The sequence below is a fragment of the Desmodus rotundus genome, chromosome 13, assembly GCF_022682495.2.
Source record: "Desmodus rotundus isolate HL8 chromosome 13, HLdesRot8A.1, whole genome shotgun sequence".
NCBI classification, from domain to species: domain Eukaryota; kingdom Metazoa; phylum Chordata; class Mammalia; order Chiroptera; family Phyllostomidae; genus Desmodus; species Desmodus rotundus.
The window spans coordinates 21,392,108-21,407,767 of NC_071399.1; positions in this window are offsets into that span (position 1 = coordinate 21,392,108).

Here is a 15,660-nt window from a genome sequence, read left to right on the forward strand (position 1 = left end):
TTGCTCCCGAGGCAGCAATAACCATCCATGCATCGGTCATTTAACACGGTAACCCAGCGAAATTGATACTCGACTCTTCCCTGCCCAGGTCCGCCCGCGTAAATCACAACCTGAGGAAACAAAAGCCTTGCCTGAGCAGCGTGTCTCGCAGGCGGGCAGGGAGACGAGGAAACGGGGAGGGACTCACCCACCCCAGCCCCACTGGAGGACAGGCACACTGGTTACAGGACTTTTTTCACATTGTTTTATAGGTGCTAAGGAGAAATTTAAATGGAACAGTCTAAAGGGTTGAGGGAAGAACAGAAGACTGAATTTAAAATGGGCAGATGTACAAGACCAGGCTGGCCAAGGAGCCTTGACTTGACTGGCCCATTGAGTCTCTTCTAGGCTTGTAGACACACCATATTCACAGGGCCCGTACCTGCTCTGTAAGGTAATGCCGCATGGGAGGCGACACGGAGTGATGCTTGAATTTCACGGCTGCATGGAGGCCCACGAGTGGCATAGGAAGTCCGAGGGAATTTTTCAGCCAACTGTACAAAGACGTTCTCAAGGCTGTATTACAACACAGGTAAGATTATAAGAATCAGACAACCCAACATCCAGTGAAGATTCAAGCGTGTTGTCCATCTTGCTTTGGTTTTTCCATTAACTATCTAGGCTATCAAACCACTGTAGGGCTTCCAGGTAGTGTGGCTGGTTAACCTCATGAGGAAGCCTGCAAGGTGATCACAAAGACCTGTAAAGTGTCACTGTGCCCTCCCTCCACCGCTGGTTCTCGGCCTAATGAAGAATAACATGGGCTAAGGGAAGTGGGGGAAAGAATCTCTACTTTTCATACAGGTTCTGCTGTAAGTGCTTTCCACACATTATCATGCAGACCCTGAAAACAGCTTGCCAGGTAAGTTTGCTGTCCATTTTTCAAAGACGGGTGGCTATATGGAGATTTAGTTACTTGCCCAAGTTGTAAATTTTGAATACAGATCTCCTGGACTCTAAACCCAGGCCTTTGCAAGAAGCAATACTAACCTCAGTCCTCAGGAATGAATGACATCATCTGACTTGGACCAGAAAGGCTCTTCGGGGATCGCCTGCATCTGATCACAGAGTTGGAGCCAAAGAAAGTGCAGGGTGCAAGAGGAGAGCAGCCCCCAGGGTCTGCTGCCCAGGGCCCAGGACGGCTTCTGGAGCGGGCAATGCGTTAGCTGACAGGTGTCGAACCCCAAGTCAAGGAGGGGTGGCTATTGCTCTTGGGGAAGTCCTTTCCTTTTCTAAGTCTCATATTTCCTTGGCTCTAAAACTAAGGAGCTGGACTTGATAATGCCTGAGATCTTCGCTAAATGGAAAATTTCCGTAATCCCCTCAGGGTTTTCACTGAACTGTCCAGTGCAGACCGAAGTGTGGCACCAATAGGACTAACGTCCTAACTGTCCTCAACTCTGTGGGTCCCCCAGGGGTATGAGGTCAAAGAGTGCTGGAGGTGGGCACTTGGCAAATGCATGCTGACTTCTGTCTTTAATCCCCTCAGCTACGATAAGGGAGTTAATAAGATTAGATCAAGACACAGATTTGAGGCATTTATATTTTTGGACTCAGCGTTTTAGAGTTCATGGAGAAGTAAAATTTTAATATATGAAACAAAATCTTCTACACTTAACATAATGTTGTCAACTTTTTATTTGGCAAAATCCAGGCATTAAAAAAATTACTGACCCTGGGTAGCTAGCTCAGTTGGTTAGAACATAGTCCCAATACACCACAGTTGCTGGTTCGATCCCTGGTCACGGCACGAACAGGAACCAACCAATGAATGAACAACTAAGTGAAACAACAAATAAAATCAATGGTTCTCTCTCTCTCTCACCCAAACCTTCCTCTTTCTCTTAAAAAACAACAACAGCAATAAATTAAATAAAATTACCATCAACCATTATATCAGACAGAAAGGACATTTAACTCCCCAAAGTTTAAAAAGAATGTAATTCACTGTGGACAGGCTCCTATCCACATACTACCCTTTGGAACCAGGGGAGCAGCCTACCCACCTCTCAATGGCATATTGTCTGGAGGAGAGAGACCTCGCCCTGGGGACCGCACTGAGAACCCCATCTGTGAGCGCCCGTGTGCACAGTGTACAGTCGGTAAGTGAATATGTGCACACGGCCCTGTGTGGCTCGTCTTACTGTTCAGTGCATACATCGCACACTCCTGAAATACTGGGCCCACCCACGTCTCACCTTGGGTTTTTCATTGCCAAGTAGAATTAATCTCATTATTTAGTGTGTGCCTATCTGAGATTTGAGGGTGAGCACATTTATGGGTGAGCACATTTATGGGGCTCAACTGAGACAGATGGTGAGAGTGGGCTGAGGTGGAGCAGATATATTTAGGGAGATTTGTCAGTAGAACCAATGGGATGTACAGGCAGCCAGATCCAGAGCACTGGGCACAGCCGTGGGCAGCTCGCTTGGCCATTTCCCGGACCCCTGGAGCCCGAAGCTGCAACAAGTGCATGCACAGTCGTGGGAGAGCCAGGGACCCTGGAGCAAAGAGAGGTGCTGACCAGGAAATTCTAGAAACACTGCTGCCTGTCCCTTGCTCACAGGAGTGACATAACAGTAAACAAGGCCTTCCATCAATTAATGTAGGCTCCAAAATGGCTGACCTTAGCAAACACAGTGGAAGATGCTGCCTCATCAGAGATGTGCTCGTCTAAGTTAAGCCCAGGAGAAGCACTATACAGATATCCAACGTTGCCTGAACGCTATCCAAGCCGTCTGTCTTAGGCCTGCTCCAGTGCTGGGCACTGGGCTTACGTAATGTCAACTGTCTTGCTAATAGGCCAGAAATAAACAATGAGTGACTGGTCATTTTTAAAAGCCAGCTCCCCTGCAAGGGGAAGAGAGCTGAAGCCAAGGGGCTGAGGGAGGAAGTGCCTGCCAAGATAATAAATACAAAACCAAAATCTCCAACATTTTGTGGTTTGACACTTAATTGATTAACTAATTTGAGGCAACAAGATTTAGTGTTCCTGCAGATTAGTGTCGAAGGGGTAATTATAGCGAAAGCTTCCATCTCTGAAGAGCGTGGCAGCTGCGGCTCCGCATGGGCCAAACCCGCATTAAGGCCCACACATTACAGCCGGCAGATACAAAAGGTTTTTTGGAACACGTCCCTTTCCGGCTCTGCGTGCTGGGATTGCTCTGGAAAGGTCATTTGCTGCCTTATCAGCATAGACAAAATCCCCTGCCTGTAATGTATGTGTTTATTCTCAAATTAAATATATTAATGTATTATTTGTTCTTAAAATGTCATGGAATAGATAGTGAGCTTAGCCCTCCTGGCAGACCTTTGAAGCTTAAAGAGTAATGTAATAATAGTACATTAATCCACAGGCCGTTCAGCCCTCTCCCTGCGGAGGCCCCAGACGCCGGTACCTGCTCCCGATCACTGGATTTGCTGCCTGCGATGGTAGGAGTCCATGTCTCCAGCAATGGGAGGCTTAATGGAGGGGCGCTGCCGCAGCTAAGGAAAGGTATGGCCCCCCCATTATTCAAGTGGAATAACCCTGCTATGGACTTGAAAACAGGCAATGGCCTATATACTTCAAGTTTAAAATGAATTTCAGGGAAGTCAGAGAATGAGCCTAAAAGCAATACAACTCTATTTTCCTGCCGCTCTCCTTTGGCCAAGTTTTCATAGGAAATGGTGATTCTGGGCATGTCTGAGTGTGCAGTGGGTTCTAGCTGAGGGCTCTGGGATCGCCCCAGAAGTAGTCATTGTAACCAGAGTCGGTGCAAGTCCACATGGTGTACAGGTGGGACCTTGAGGTGATGGGTGCTGCCCGCTGCTCAGTGTTGGCAGGTGAGGGTGAAAAGGAGGGTAGAGGAGACCTTGCACCCTCACATCTGCTCCAGCAAAAGAGGGCAAATTCTGCTTTAGTGTCATTGAAGTGATTTTACTTCCTTCCTTGGCCCACTCTGCTCCTCTTAGTTCTGGCTTTTGTGGCCCCAAGTCTGCTGGACATTGGACTGGATTCTAGGTGCATCCCAGCCCCCACCTAACCTAGCCTGGTATCTGTCTTCCTGGGTCTGCCTCCAGCCCTGACCTTGGACCCCTGCCTGTGTGGCACAATTGTTCCAGGCTGAATGCTGGTCCCCTCCCCCACTCCTCTGGGTTGACTGTCAGCCTTCTCTATACCACATAGTTGAGTGTCATGGTTGGGGCTCCCTGGAAACTGACTCCGAGAAGGGTGTGTTTATTAGGAGGTCGTCTCTGGGGACACCCCTATAAGGAAGTCACAAAGACAGGGCTGGACAGAGGGAACAACTGATCCACAGTTGAGGCCTCAGCCAGTCCTGGAGCTCTGGATCTTGGATGGCCCTTGAGACTTGTCCCACACTGAGGCAGGGGGACCAGATCATTGGATCCCTCCACTAGTCAATCGTTGGCCATGCCCTTGGAGAAGGCATAACCTTGGACAAGGCAGTTGCCTGCTACCCAGGGTAATTCTCAGTGATGGTGCAGCTGTGAGCCATCAGCAGCCAATGTTTCCAGCAGCTGAGGGTCTGAAGAAGGGTTCGGCCTGGGAGAAGTTGCACAGTGCTCATTATGAGGGGCCATCTCCTTGGGGTCTCCCTGCTCTATACTTTCTGCCCTTTCTGAGAAATGAACCAGCTTCCTAGTCTAACCAGTGGTTCCAGCCCTCTGCTGCCCTCCGGTGGCTGCTTGTCCAACTACCCCAACCAGAAAGGCCCCCACTTTGGTCCACATTGACTAATGCGTCAAGCAAGTTGGTGATGGCTAAGCTATTCTTACGAGAAAGTTGGCACTAGCAAGATGCTGAAATGTCACTGGCACTGAAAAGAGCCTTCTCTCCACTTTTTTCTTCACTCTCTGCCATTAGGCCTTTACTTACTTCAGTGTTAAAGGCTTGGGGTCTTTAAGAGGTTCCGGATCAAAATAAAATACCCCCGGGACTGTTGGCAACATCATCTGTTATTGATGCCTCTTTAGTAGTATTTGCTGAGAGCAAGGTCTGTCAGGGAATAGAATGTGAGATCTGAGGGTAGAGAGGGATCAACTCTAGGCATTCACCACTTCAATATTGCCAAGAGCTGCCCACAGCTGATTGGATGACATTCCTTATTGTGCAAACTAAGGGGATATATAGTTCCCCAGGATGGAGAGAGAGCAAGGTTTCAGTTACTGCATCTGGCTTCAAGCTCCAGCTCTGCTGCTTCCCGACTATGTAGCATTGGTTGAATCACTTATCTCAGGATCAGTTTCTGCAACTGTAAAATGTGATAACACCTACCCAACAAGTTGTTTGCAAGAGATTAAATTAGGTACACGTGTCAAAGCATTTTGCTAAGCACTGTTTCATTCAGGAGCTAGTGTCTATCAGAGACCAATTTTTAGGCATTTTCTGATGAGCCCCATGGGGTTGCAAACTTACTGAGTTCTACAGATCCCAGCCAGTAACTCCAACTGTTGTCTGGATTCATGTAAGCTCCTCCAGCAAGGAAAATGACTTTTGGACAGCAGTGACTAAAATACACAAACAACAGGCAGATACAAAGATAACTGAGTAGACAGATACAAACTTTATAATGAACCTTGCTATACCTTTACATATTCATAAAGCTACTTCCTGCTGCAGAGGCAGGAAGAAATAACCTGAGAGCAGTACAGTATGTACCAGGCTCACAGCAAGGCCAGGAAGTGCATCAGCCGGAGCTGGGACTGGTGTAGTCACCATCAGGAAGGCCCACTCTCCTTGTCATGTGCTTCCTAACTGGAAGGCAAACTGCATTTGCTTTATTTTGTTTTGTTTTGTTTTAATGCAGAAGACCTCTGCACTGCAGAATTTCATTGTCAGACTGTTGAAACACACTGAAAGAATGTTTTCAATCAATAATGGATTTCAAACAGGTGAAGTCAACGCTGAAGTTCGGTCCTATGGACTGTGTATCTGATGGAGAGTCATCACTGAGAGTTTACAAGGGTGAACCAAAGTCACATTATACCTCTGTAAGAGGGATGAGATAGCAAGGAACTGACATATCCCTCCCCATGCCATACACAAACTTTGGGAGAGATTTTGTTCTCTCAAGCATGTTATGTATGAGGGGATATATATAGTTCATATATACATGTATACATTATACTATGTCACATATATCACAGATACACTGAACACTTAACTGATAGAAACAAATATTAGGAGCACAGGCAAGAATTAGGAGGCAAGTAGGAAAATACCTCTGAGAAAGTAAAATACCTATCCCAAAATCAAGCTTGAAATGTGATTGCATGGTGTCTTACTCAGAACCGATATTGGAAAGTGTGAAGGGACATAAAATTAAAAGTAACAAGAAAAGTAAGAGGCTGAGAAACATGTGTGTGTACAAAAGGCAGTTATGGAAACTCAAAAGGCAAGAGAAGCCATTTAGAGCAGGGAGAAAGAGCTTCAAGAGATCTTGAAAGCGTGATTCCATTACCACTCAGTAAAACAACTGTCCCGTCGATGATTTTAAGACAATATGGAAACCGTTAAATATGTTTAGTGCAAAGTACGTTGTTTAGGCAGAAATGAAAGTGGGTAATTCAATTTGAAATTATATTTATTGAGATCATTTTGTTTTATTATTTAAATTTGTATGTAGAAGAGAAAAACTCCACTTGTCATGAAATCAGTAAGTATGGAATGTTTTGTTTCCCAAAGCTACCTAGGGGCTAGGCAGGTAATAGGAACATGTGTGCATGTTCAAGAGAGAGAGCAAGAGGGTGGGGGAGACAGAGAAAACTGAGAAGACTGTGCTACTGTAACTGAAGAAACGAAGGAACGCCTTATGGCTACAACTCAGGTGCACATTTCGTAGAGAAATGAAGGAAAGACTAATGCTGAGAGTCACCTGCGTCGAGGTCCACTCTTTCGTCACCAAGGTTCTCCTTAGACTCCCCAAATATAAGCAGTCACAGTGCAGAGCGAACACAGGAAATGACATTATTCGTCAAGAGACAAGAAGCCTTTTTCGTGCCATTCACAGACACCATGGAGTCAGGCTCTTGGGTTTGCCCCCCTAGCTATCTTCTAGATTTGCATTTTTTTTTGCAGCCAATGGGAAGTTATGTGGGCACATGTCGAGTATTTTGAGACAGTGGTGAAAAGCACTATTTTAACAGATCGTTTCCTTCCTGGTACCGACAACATGGGGACCCCACAAGTGTTCCTCTCCACAGCAGTGACCGAACCTGATGGTCGTGAAAGGGTCCGGGGGCACATTTGCCCTGGTCTCCGCACCTCCCCTCCACAGCAGTGGGGCACCCCAGGGGCCTGCACTCAACTCCATGGAAAAGGGCCCGGGGAAAAGGGGGGCTTATTAAAAACTAGAGAACAGGGCAGCCCCGGAGCGGGGAAAATGATAATGTTTTCTTTTCCCTTTAGGGGGCCCTTCGGAACCTAGAGGCTGCCTAATAATAGAGACTCCAGGCAATCTAAACTGAGGGCTATTGTCCAAGTCTCCAGCCAAACCCGAAAGAGCTGCCCAGAAAGCACCAAGATGGCAGCTCCGTCGCGGCCTTGTGCCGGTGATGGGCAAGAGAGAAGCCCTTCCCTCTGTAACCCTTGTTCACAGAACCATAAAGGTCACAGAGAAAACAGGCCGGATCCTTTCTTCCTGTTCCTGTAATGGTATTAGCAACGACTCTTTCTTACTCAATCGCACTCCCAAAGGATTTTCAATAAACTTTTTATGTGCCATAACTGTTACATTAAATAAAGCTGAAAGTATTGAGTAAACCGACTGTAAATCACTTTAGATGCCTTGGAATTACATTAAGTGTGAGAATTATGGATCTATTGGTGCTTGCAGAAACAGAGAAACGACAGAGCCAGGGATTTTTATGCTGCCAGCTTTGCGAAGATTTTTTTTAATTATTTCTTTATGCTCCACGACAGCCATCTCTTGTAAATGACTTGTTCAGGGGCAAACTCGGGGTAGGGAGGAGACGGAGCAGCAGTTGGGGGTGCTGGTGGAAGGGAAAAGACACCTTGCCGTGAGGAACACAGAGACAGCCCTGGCTCTTCTCTGCCTTTCAGACTTCATCACTCCGGGCTGGAACTTTTTCTGTTTTCTTTTTTATCTTTCAGGTTTGCACAGTTTTACTTCAATGAAGATGGACATGGTCCCAGCAGCGTTGTGCAGGGTGCGTGGTGGTGCACTTTTCCTGGACTTCCAAGACCTTTTCCATTCAATCACCAGCTGTTCTTTTTGTGAAGTTAGAAACCCCTGCCTCCATGGCCTTCGTGTCCAGCTGTCTTCCCAAGGCCTCTGCAGGGTCAGGTCTGTGTTTTAAAAGGAATTGTCAGACTACTGAAAGCGGAGGAAGTTTGGAGAGCTTGTTGATAAAAACGGAAACCTCTCAGACTGATGTTCCCCAGCACCCCTTTGATGTCAAAGCAGGTTTGGTTTTGTTTGGTAAAAATGTTAAGGCTGCTTTCCAACTGGCCTGTGTGGTTTCTCTCAATGACCAGTTCCAGCAACAAAATTATAATCAGGGGCCCGTGACATCAAGGACTATTGCCGTAGTCATCAAAATGATGTCGGGAACTTAGAAGCCGCTTCCTTTCAGGAAGAGCAGAGGCTAAAAGAAGTCACGATACCTCCAGGCCAGAAATGGGTGTGGCTGATGAATAATTCAGACATTCACAGAGAGGTCAGCGAACAGGTGATGTGCAGAGAAGAAGTCTGAATTTACATACCCAAATCTGACAGTGAGATGTGTTAGAAGCTAACCTGCAACCAATTTATCTCGCTTGGACTGGTAAAAGCCATATTAATATTTTGTAATCTGTTATAAACACAAATTAACAGACAAAAATCTATTTCAGCCAGTCTATTGTTTTGTACTTATGGGGGACCAGGATGTTACATGATCTGAGCTTGTGATCTGTCTGTGGAGACAGGACGACCCAAGTCAAGTAATAGCCTCCCAGGAGGCTCTACCCTTAAGGGAGCACTGGGTAATACAAATCATAAATGCTGTAGGAACTTGGAGAGGGAGATCGGAGGGAGCTGGCGTATTGGTGGAATAAGTGGTACCCAAGTCTGTGCTGAAGGCTTGAACTGGATTGCAGCTCGTGGGGCGGGGCGTTCCAGGGGAGAGGAGGGCAGCAGGGAGTGAACAGTGCCGTGAGATGCAGAGCAGGGGAGGAGTAAAGGGAACCAGTGGGGCCAATAAGATGGGGTGGGGTAGAGTAAAGGGTGCTCTAGATGCCAGGTAGGTCCTTTCTGCCCAAGGGAATAGGGTTTCCTACAGCAAAACAACCAGGAAATAAATGTTTGTGTGACCGTCTGTGGACAGTCTCAGCCCACTGGCCGTGTTACCAGTTACACCAGCTTCAGCCAGAAGCTGCATCTGAGTCAGCTGGAGGCTCGGGGTGGAATGGAAAGGGCCGTGCGGGGACAGCTGCGAGTCAGAAGGCCGTGCTGCGTGGAGGCAGCCAGGTGAGCAGCAGAGAGGGCCCCTCGGGCAGGCTCCCTGCAGGCGTGCTCTGCATTCCTGGCCCCACTGGGAGGCTGTGGAGGGCCACCCTGGTTAGGTCACTAAGATTCATGTGCCTAGAAACACTGGCTTGGGAACACCAAGATCTAGGTTTTGACCTTGACTTTGACACATATTGATTGTGTGGCCACTCTGCCTTGTTTGTCCCTAAGTAACAGGCCAGAGAGAAGCTGGCAGAGCCCTCTTCTTTAGCTGCATAAACAACGGCCACATTGAGATCTACTAGCAAAACCCACCCACACTGAATCACTTCTTCACTGAATATTCTCCGCTAACCAACCGGGTGGTTAAGCTGTTTAATCTCCCCAGGCCTTGATGTCCACTTCTACAAAATGTGAAGAGGATCCTGAGTGGAAATGCCAGAGGCCGTAAGGGACAGTGACCTCCGAGGAGCAGCCTCATTCAGTACGTCCCGCTTGTGCTTCTCCAACGGCAGTGACAGGATAGGCGCCTGCATTGCACTCACCCTGTAATTCAGCCTGAGGAGCCCCTCCTCCTGGGGGTTCTCTGACTGACCCCAGACAGCGCTCTCAGAGCCACGTATGGTGAGCGACAGGGATCTGTGATAGAGGCTTCAGCAGAAAGCGTGGGTGCCCGTGTCAACACTGCAGTGGACAAACGTGTGAGTGCACAAATAAGAGCAAATCCACGCCGGGTCCTTAAACAGGTAGATGCTGAAGAAGATACTCAACACTATCACACACCCGGCATCTGTGCTCACTTTACAGGTCTGGAGACAAAACATGCGAGAATGCCGCAGACGCTCACTGGGGCCTGTTCTGAGCCAGGCACCGAGTCAGCCCCAGGACCGGCGGGTGAATGAAACAGCCAGACTGCTGCCCTGTGGGGGCAGATCCTAGGGTAACAGGTAAATGCAAGCATTCAGAGAATAATGGTCAAGGTGAGGAGGACCAGACCCCATGGGGAGGGGAGGGTGGCGAAAGAGCAGCAGGACACTGTGGGACCGGCAGTCAGGGAAAACCCCCTGGAGGAGGTCCCCTCTGCGCTGAGATCCCAGTGGTGGGCAGAGTGTGTGCCTAGCAATCCCAGGCAGTATTTGGGCCCAGGTCTCCCTTTCCAGTGGTGGTCAGTGCTGGCCTTTCTGTATACAGGTGGCACCTTTAACATTCAGAGCTTGGTTTTAACAAATTATATAATAACTGTAAGAAACAAAACCCATTTTTCCCAGAGGGAGCACATGCCTTGGCATCTACGCTCGCCAGCGTGAAGGTCCCTGGTCTCCTCACTCTCCTGGAGAGGCAGGGCAGGCCAGGCAGCAGAGCCAAGCCCTGCCCCCACAGGCAGGAAGCCCGGGCCAAACACCATGCCTCACTGCGCCGCGTTCTGATGAGGAAATCGTTAGTGGAAAAAGCTCCCAATGGGAACCCCTTCTGTTTCGCTGATCTTGTAAATCGTCTGAATTCAACGTGTCACAGGCATGTCTTACAATACACAAGATAATGCCCAGATTTTGTAGTGCAGGAGCGTATTAACCTCCGTGGACGCTAGCCGGGTTCCCACAAAGAATGTCTGGTAAAAACTGCAGGCCTCGTGGTAATTGCTTGCCATGTGGGTAAACGATCCAGAGCTGTGTGAAGATAAGGAGAAACTGCTGAAGGCAAATCACCTGGGTTTTATTATGCCTGCCCTAGAAAATAATTAGCGTGGCCTATGAAATCATACTGTGAGGAGTGGGGGGGGGCTTTAAAAAAATTTTTTTTTCAAAAGGAAACTGTAACCTACCTAGCTTGTCTCCTTACAGATTTGGGGAGTGCGGGCGTGCGCGCGCGCGCGTGTGTGTGTGTGTGTGTGTGTGTGTGTCTGTTTTCCTGACAGTCAAAGGCAAATAAAAATAAAAATGCAGATGCTAAAATAAATACTGTGTCCAAAGCAACAAGGAGGACCTGGTCGGCGCGAACACAGTGCACCAACACTGTTCCCCCACCCCATCCAGGCAGGGGCCCAGCCACCCCTTACCACATGTGGGCTCCAGGCTGGGGACTCCTGTCCCCAGTTCACCACCACGGGCCAGCAGGCAGACAGCCGTGGCCCACCTCACGAGGACGAGGAAGTACCTCTCAAGGCCCCAGTTTCCGCTGACCAGAGTGGGGCCGCCGAACTCCTGCAGAAGGCTGGAAGACCCCCCAGAGAGCCTCCACTTCCCTCCTCAGTCCCCTTGGGCTGGCCAAGGCCAAGGAGCGACTGGAGGGGTTAGCATCTGGCCCAGATCTTTTTGGGGAGTAGGCACTGGAGAGTTAGAAAATATTTTCAATCAGTTTATTTTCTAGTCAAAAAAGGGACAGAATATGCATTCTAGAGCGTACATGTAATTTTACTAGTGAAATAGAAGTAACGTTCTTTAAAGATTCTACCCTCACAGAAGTGCTTTTATTTTAAGCGCACAGACAGGTCGTCTGGCAGGTAGGCCAGCAGGTTTGGGATCATGAGTTTGATAAAGTGAAAGTCGTGTTTTGATGGTTTATCCTCTAAAACTCGTGAACACACAAATCTCATAGGGGGAGAGCATGACTAAATGGTGCACAAAGTGTCTGTCCTGGTGTGTTTTCAGATGAAAAGGGAACTGAGCTTGGATTCCAGCTCAGCAAGAGTGCGAGGCAGGTGAGGCCAGTCTGCATTCCTCAGGGCGCCCTCGGGCTGCCTCTCTGGGGAAAGGGCACAGCCCGCAGGCAGAGCCCAGAGCTGGCCGGCCTGGGGAGAGTCCTTTCCCACCTCGTGGCCCCAGATCCCTCACGTGCTAAGTGAGAGGCTCGGGCCACATGGCGTAATGACCTTCATCATTTGGACAGTGCAGGAGCTAGCAAACCCCCTTCACCCCCTCCTTCTTGCCTTTCAAGCACCTGCGGAGGTTGCACTCGTCAGCATGGGCACCGTAAGGAAGCACCACAGATGGGGTGACTTAAACAACAGAAATGTGCTTCCTCACAGCCCTGGAGGCTGGGAGCTCCAGATCAAGGTGCCGGCTGTTTCGGTCCCTGGTGAGGCTTCTCTTCCTGGCTTGTAAATTATGTCCTTACATGGCCTTTCCTCTCAGATGACGGAGAGAGAACGGAAGATCTCTCTCTCTTCCTCTTCGTATAAGACTGCCAGCCTTATGGGACGACGGCCCCGACACTTAGGAGCTGCCTCAATTGTCCCTCCTGTCTCCAGCTACAGTCACAGTGGGGTTTAGGGTTTCAACATACGAATGGGCGGTGGGGCACAATTCAGCCTATAGCAGAGATCGATGCTGCTGTGATTATCTCTACCTGCCAGATGAGTCAAAGTTCAGAGTAGTTAAATGACTCCCTGGAAATCAGCCAGCAAGAAGACAGTGAAGCCAGGACTGCTGGCTCTACACCCCTTGCTCAGCTCGCTACACACAGTGCTCTGTTCTCACCCAACAACCACGTGGTTCTGAGAGGCCTCAGGTGATAACATTTGGGCCACCCGGTCCTTTGGGTCAGTGCGAAGCAACCCCAGGTCGCCTCTGTTCCAGGGCGCAGAGCAGCACGGTGACAGAGGCAGCTAGCACGCCCTTCTGTCAGCTGGTGCACTCTGGAGCCTCTCCCTCCCTCGCTCTCCCTGGGCGTGACCTGAGCTCGGTCTGGTGTCTGTCTTTATGGCTTCAAGACTCCCTTGCATTACCCAGGGAGAGCCTTTCTTCATGGCCAGGCTGATAATTTATTTAGTTTTGCTAAGTGTTCCCTTATGGGGCAGGGAAAAGGGGGAGGAATGAAAAGGAAGATGGGTCGCTGTCTTTGAAAAGCCGACTCATAAATGTTCAGGTACATTCCTTTTTATGTGGGCTAAGCAGCTTTCCCAGCCAAAAAAATAATCACACTGCAAGCATCTCCCAGGTCTTGAGAGAGCAGACGTATTTTATCTCCCCTTGGTGACAGCTCCAAGCAGCTAATGCTTTTGCATTTTAAGCTTAAATAGATTTTTGTCTAAAGCAGCTGCAGTTTGTTGCTCCTTCTGTAAAGGTCTTTGTAGTCCTGGTAAACAAAAGAAGCCTTCTTCCAGCAAAGTGAAGGCTTCTGTCCTGGGCACTTCTCTGGGTGTAGGAGCTACTTGTGTTTTGGCTACTCAGAAGACATTCTTAATAATTTGCTCTCTTGGCCTCTCCCAGCTCCCCTTGCAGACAGGGATGGCCCCACATGTCCCAGTTCTGGCCACTGAAATAGGGGATGTCTTCTGGGAGATTGTAGGAAAGGCAGAGAACTTTCTTAACAAATAGAATTGTATGAGGAGAAAGCCAGTTGCCTAATTCATACTAACCACTTTTGAATATGATTGGGATGCTTGGCACCACAGCAGCCATCTTGCACTCATGAGGCACCAAATACAAAAACAAAAAGCCTTATACTCAGGAAGGCAGAGTATAAAAGAAAGAGCCTGATTGTTTTATGACAAATTGAAACTGCTGAAATATGAGGCAGCTTTCTCCAGAACTCTGTTAAGTAAACAGTAAATGCATTTGTATCATAAAGCCACTATTAAATGGGATTCAGGTTACTTGGCACCAAAAGCATTCCTAACCTATGTACTAGACCACAGGATTGATGCTGTTGCCAGGGAGAGTTCACCTCAATTTAAAAAAAAAAAACAACCACCCTCAGTATGGATTGTTTTCACCATAAATGTAGTAGAGCTGGTACGTGCCTGAGAGTGAAGCGGACCACTCATTAGCCTTGGGTCAAGACAAACCAGCAGAGATCATCTTCTCTAATCCATTTGGTGATGGCATCTATAAAACTCTCACATGGAATTGTTCTTTGGGATGACATCATCAGCTTACCTATTATTATTATTATTATTATTATTATTATTATTACTATTACTAGGAAATTCCCTATGACCTTCACCAGCACATCCATTGTAGGACTGTTGCTGAGAATGTTATAGCGCAGTGTCTCCTGTGAGGATCCCAGTGTAATTCTGTTTATGGGCTTAGTAACAGTACTAGTCACTCCATTATTCCCAGGCTGAAGAATGGGCTTTGCTGGGTCCTGAGTCGTCAGACTACCTTTACCACTCCCCTCTTGGGCTAGCCCTGAAACCCTGGAAGGGATAACACCTAAATTATCTTCCCAGGAGCCACCTTTTGCTGAGTGTGGGTGCCACCCTTCTCTTGCAGCTGGGCTGAGCACCTTCATCTCATTTCACCCAGAGGTGGCTGTGAGGGAGCAGCTGCAGTGGGGGTGATTTGAATTAAAGTGGCACCGTGCCAACAATGCAGGCTGGCTGCCCAAGGGTCTCCTAGGGGGAGCAGGCGAAGGAAAGCTTCTCAGTGATAGAACCCACAGAGATCCTTGCTGTGCTCAGATGCCACCCAGATGGTGAGAAGGGAGCTGATCAGAATCTGGACACATGGACACCGGGATACCTTTATGCCAGCACGAGGTCCAGTAACTCCTATTGCTGGGTGTAGCTCCAAAGGAATTGTCTCCCTGTGATTCGTTTGAATTTCCTTTGGGATTTGCATTAAGTTCACCCAAGGACACATGGAAGTGCTGGAGATCCTCCCTGCTTTAGAACTGAAAGAACCCATTCACAAGACCGATACAGAAACTGCGCCAGAAATAGAGAAGTGAGCGAAAGGCCCACAGGTGGCGTTGAGCCCACATCTCTGACTTCTGCGCTTTGCACTAGGGGACTAGACGGGAAAGCCTCCCTAGAAACAAGTTCATGAAGCAGAAATATCCTGCCTCCTGTTTCCACTCACTTCTCCACACCAGAGCCTTCAGACAGTGAAGGGCGCTTCCCTCCAGGAAGTGGACCATCTTCCCCTTCCGACTCTTCCCTACTCCCCGAGGTCCTGGTTCTCAGCCACCCTGACTACATTAACCTTCAAAACACTTGTGCTCTATCGTCCCCGTTTTGTCTCATGGCTTTCGCAATGTGTTAGGCAAAGGTCATGGGGGTGATAAAAAACACAAGATATCGTATCTACAGGATTACATTCCTGGGTAGGGATGAGAAGGTACGATGGCAGAGAGATCGTTTTGTTTTTGTGAATATGACAAGGACTCTGCTTTCAGAACAAATGAATGTTGCTGGAAGCACCTTACTCAGAGAACTTTTTATGTA